The sequence below is a fragment of the Propithecus coquereli genome, unplaced genomic scaffold (genome assembly GCF_000956105.1).
Source record: "Propithecus coquereli isolate 6110/MARCELLA unplaced genomic scaffold, Pcoq_1.0 Scaffold828, whole genome shotgun sequence".
In the NCBI taxonomy this organism is placed as follows: Eukaryota; Metazoa; Chordata; class Mammalia; order Primates; family Indriidae; genus Propithecus; species Propithecus coquereli.
Genome location: NW_012154485.1, coordinates 110,087 through 115,330, shown reverse-complemented (window position 1 = coordinate 115,330; position 5,244 = coordinate 110,087). Strand labels below are relative to the sequence as shown.

At 44.2% G+C, this 5,244-nt stretch overlaps 1 pseudogene; it reads right to left on the bottom strand.

Moving 5' to 3' along the window:
* Nucleotides 1-3,911: 3,911 nt before the first annotated feature.
* Nucleotides 3,912-5,244, bottom strand: part of LOC105825825 — a 1,983-nt pseudogene continuing 650 nt past the window's right edge.

Sequence of the window (5,244 nt, the reverse complement as noted above, 5' to 3'; positions counted from 1 at the left end):
TGAACTATTTTCCATACGATAAGATTAATAATGAATGGACTTGCATTTCTACAAGCATATGGAGAAGTTCATGCAGAAGACCACTCTGTGATCTAGTTAGATATAAAATGTGTCTACTGTGTTTGAAAGGTATAAACTGTCCCCAAGTTTGAGGGATAAAGGAGTAAATACTTGACTATGATTCACCTCCATTGTGTCAACCACTGTTGAATTTATCAAGAGATAAGCTGAAATAAACCCTTTAGGCCAATATCTACCCTGTTACAAATGGAAAAATATAGGCAGCAGTTTGGGACAAGTCCACTTTAAATGGAAAGGAGAATAAGTCTTCACTAAATTTGCATGTGTGTGAAATTGTGGGTTAGAAATAATTCTCCCATTAATTAGCTATGTACATTTAGATATGCAAGAATATCTCTAAGCCTTAGTTTTCTTATCTGGAAAATGGTGTTATAATATTTTCTTTGAAGGAATGTAAGTTTCAAATGCGATGAACTAAGTATTGCATACATGCAATATATTTTTGTGTAACTATGCTATTACGATGATGATGACTAATTTTTTTATTTTCAAGCACCTTACCATTTATTATTTTATTTTACCAACGAAGGTGGATAGAGCATGTTTTATCATTGCCCCGTTCAGAGAGGAAGGCCTGTACCACAATTCCATGAGAGCATCAGGTCAAGGGTCAATGTTAATCACTCCTTCCCCCTAGTTTGGTTCCTTTTCCTACACCAACTTTCTTTTTTCTAAAAATGTTATTCATAAATGACTCATGTTTCCACCTCAGCGGGCACACTTCTGTATATTCTTAAAATATTCTCATGTCTCCCACATCAGTGAACATTAATTCCATACAAAAGAAGCTCTTTTATACTTCTACTCTACTACTGCTCAACCATGGGCGTATTGTTGTTGTTTCATATATTAACATTATATTTCTTTCTCATCTCCTTGATTAGAAAACTCACTTGCACTGGATACATGAAAACATAATATTCACATTTATTATTCTACCACTTTCACCATCACAAAGAAGGAAAGAAGGAAGGAGGGAAGGAGAAAGGAAGGAAGAAAGGAAGGAAGGAAGGAAGGAAGGAAGGAAGGAAGGAAGGAAGGAAGGAAGGAAGGAAGGAAAAAAGTAGTTAAATTTCCTATTAGCTCTATTTACCACAATCACATATCAGAGACCTAACATTTACTGAAGTTCTTTTCCAAGTGGGAACAACAGTCATCCCAGTATAGTTAATTCATAAACCTGGATGTACGGTCCCATGTTTTCATCTTACTCAGCTTATTGGCATGGTTTTCAAGTTCATGTTCTCATGGTCATATGATGGCTTCTGCTTTTCCAGGTATCACAGCCTCATAAAATAAAGACCAGGGACAGGAATAAGGAAAAAAGTCTCTCACTCAAACGACTTTTAAGAAAGATAGAAGTGTTTCCAGGGAACTGCACTTACTGTCTTATTGGCCAGGACTGAATCCCAAGCCCATCCTCCACTGTCACGGAGGATGGAATGACCATCATTAGTTAGCTTAGTTTAATTCAAATTCACCTCTTGGGACTGGACATGGACACAGCCTCACCTGAAGCACACACCACCCACCCCCACTTGAAAACAATTACGGTCTTATTTCAGAGAAAGGACAGAAATACCTGTTGCCTAGGAAGCCAATGTTGTGTGCCATGGAGTGAAATATGCCATAGAAGTGAAAAGTTGGCCCCAAATTTCTCATTGATCTAATTTCCCTTTTTATTTCTTCACTGTGTATTACTAAGAGTATTTTCATTGTGGAGTACCTCGTTTTGGGCTTGTTGAGTGGTTTGAATGTCATTTCTGTATCTAAGTAGCAGAGGGATCTTGGGCAACATACTTACTGTCTGTGATCTTCTGTGTCTGTCCCAGGGCAGGCACACAATGCACTCCAGCTCCCAATGCTTGTGATTTGCAGCAGTAGCTCCCCATCTCTCCCTATCCCCACCTGACCCCATTCCTTGATGTTGCACATTTCCCATTGCAGTGAGAGCCTTCTGGGGCACTCCAATTAGCAGCTTTTCACAAGCTATTGCTTGCAGTACTTATTTTTTCCTTGGTCTTATTATTAAATTATAATTCTATTACTATTGGTGTTTTGAAATTCATCTGCCAGATAATCTATTATAATGCTTTGCAAGTTTATACTGTGTCCCAGAGAGATGCTAAACAGAAATGAGTTTTGATTGTTGCAGAAATTTGGTTTCAACTTCAGAAAAAACTGACTGGAAAGGTTATTGGCCTATGAATTAGCTGCTGAGAAAGCTTCGAAGCCATCTTCCCCAGAGATCTTTCATAACCGGCTAAGTGTACCTATGGTAATTTAGAAATGTTTAACTGTCTGGAAGGGAGAGATGAGATAATTCTTAAGTTATGAACTAGATTGTTCCAAGGCTTAAATTTTCTACAAAGCACGTAGATTGACCAGCTTGGGAGAGTAGTCAAAATTCTTCTGGAGGCCCACAGACAGTGAAGGGTAATACCAGGACACCTCCCGCAGCCAAAGACTGAATAATGCTTACACAGGTAGGCCTATGAAAAGCATCCCTGGGATGCTTCATAGTCCTCAGGGAAAGAAACTATCCAGGACACCTGTCTCATTAGGAGGCTATAAGGATTATGTGCTTAGGAGGGTTCCCGTTGTTGTTTTTCAAGGATTAGGGGGAGTTTTTTTTTTTCCATTTTTGGAATTTTTTTTGGGCATTGCGTTTTTTCAAAGTTTGTTGGTTTTTGGTTTCAATTCTTGGCACTTTGAGAATATTTCTTTAACTCTCTGAGACTCATATTCCTCATCAATAAGAATCGATAATATTTTAGAGAATTATTGCAAACATTAAATTCTATAAATGCGTGAAATAGTCTGTAGTGCTGTAAATTCTCAATTAAAGTTCCTTTTCTATCTTTCCATTTCACGTGCCAATAGTGCTGGGAATAGACTAGACATCTAGTCATAGAGCAGGCCCCGTAGAAAATGGAGCTCGAGGTACGTCTTTCTTGTCGAGGCTTTTAGAATACTGCAATCTCCGGTAGCAAGAGGAGGGAAGATGGGACACAGGCAAATGCAGTGTGGTTCACAATTAATTTGACTTCACACTCTTAAGAAAACACACACTGTTGTTTGGTTGCATGGCACATATTCCAGACAGGTTTCGTGAGGCTGCTATGACTAGAGATAGTCCATTAAAGAGAGGAAGGGTAAGGATATATCTGCTGGTTCATTCACGTCTCCTATGTTTCATCTCTTAATGTTCTTCCCAAGTCAGTGATTCCCTGACACTCTGGATTGGGTTACCCAGTCCCTCCAGAGAGCTTCTCGAAAGTCAGCTCCCGAGGCCATAGTCTGTCTTACATGATTTTGGAAGTGGAGGGAAGTCAGAGCCTCCTCTCTGGGTCAGCAGTTTCTAATGCTCCTTTCTCGATGGGTGCCACGGAAGCCACAGCCCTGAAGAATTTCCCTGCGGCAAAGTGGGTAGGTAAGTATGCTTGTGGGAGCTTGTGGAAGATCTTCAGATTGCTTCCATTTGGAAATAGGAACACAGTCATCAGCTGAGGATGCGAATGAGGGAGTTTATACAGAATGTTTGGGGAAGACACAGGTGTAAAATTATTGTCCGGAAGAAATGGCGATTTACTTGAGTCTTGTGTGTAGCAACACTGCAGTATTAGGAGAGAAGGACATAGCAGCAGCAGCGACCAAAACTATTCATGGAACATGCAGCTGAGGTTTAGGAGACCAGTGAAATCTGGGACAGTTCATTGACTAAGTTCCTAGATTTTTTTTTTTAACTTCTAGCCTCCTTTTTCCAGGTTTGGCCAGCCTGGGCGGGGGCACAGCTGGGGATGGGGTCTGTCTCATGTCGAAAGCTCAGGTCAAGGGCTGTAGCAGCCGTAAAGCTAGGCCAAGATCCTGCTCAGAGTGGCCCCAGATTTCTCTGCGGACGCCCACACTTGGCGCTCAGCACTGTCTCCTGTTCCTTGAGACTGTCACAGGCATCACCGGCGGCTGGAGGCCGGCAAGGGTGCTGTGTTCATCCACCAGGGCTGCTGCCCTCTCCCACTCGCTCCACACACTTGCGTCTGCTGCCGGGCGAACATCTCTTGTGCTGACTGGGCCTTGTTCCTGATGGTTCCAGTGCTGAAGTCACTGAAGGTGAGGAGTGAGCAGAGAGGGTTTGCAGAGGGCCAGCCCCTGGTTCAGGGTCCTCTGGGGTGGCTGCATAGGGTGTGGCCCTGGTAGAATCTCTGTAGGCCCCGCATAGAGGGCAAGGTAAGCAATTGACTCCTTAATGTCTGCTGTGCGCTTCACAAAGACATCAGTGACCCCAGTGTTGGTGGCAGCCTGCAGCAGCGTGCTCTCAAGAAGGCCGAGGTGGTGGACCGAGCCTTGCTCCTCCACCACGTGTATCCAGCGCTGCAGGTCGCAGGCTTCAGCCGGAACTTCTGCACGGGAATCAGCAAACGGTGACGCTGCTGCGCAGGTCTTGCAGCCACTTGCGCTCAGCGGTGCAGTTCAGGACAAACTTCCCAGTCTTGCAGGGACTCTGGGCCTGTCTCCTGTGCCACCCACGCGAGTCTCCAAGGTGCAGCTTGAGCACTGCATGGGACACGTGCAGCCACCATAGCTCCCGGAGTAGCCCTGGCCTGTGCTGGGTCTCCTGGTCTCACCGACGTCCACACTCAACCACATATCGTATTCTGCAGGCCCCAGCTCCAGTGGGGGATGCTGGAGCTCGCCTTCACTGGTCCTGGGCTCAGCAGAGGCTGCTTCCGGCGCTGCTGGTTCCTCCCCAGATGGCTCCTCCTGTCTGGTGCCCACATTCTGCGAGTTCAGGCCGGCTCCAGACCGAGTACCTGGCTGGCCCGTGTGTCCTGAGGACCAAGTTCTTGTGGGAGAGGGAGCGGAGGGCGGTTGAGGGTTGACCAGCTCTGCTGCAGCTCTTCCTTGGTTAAGAAGTTGGGGCCATACAAAGCGTAAAATTGATTTTTCTACATCTGTGAAGAATGATGTTGGTATTTTAATAGGGATTGCATTGAATCTGTAGATCACTTTGGGTAGTATAGACATCTTAACGATGTTGATTTTGCCGACCCACGAGCACGGTATAGTTTTCTACCTGTTTACGTCTTCTGCTATTTCCTTCCTCAATGTTTCATAGTTCTCCCTGTAGAGGTCTTTTACCTCCTTAGTTAAATATATTCCTAG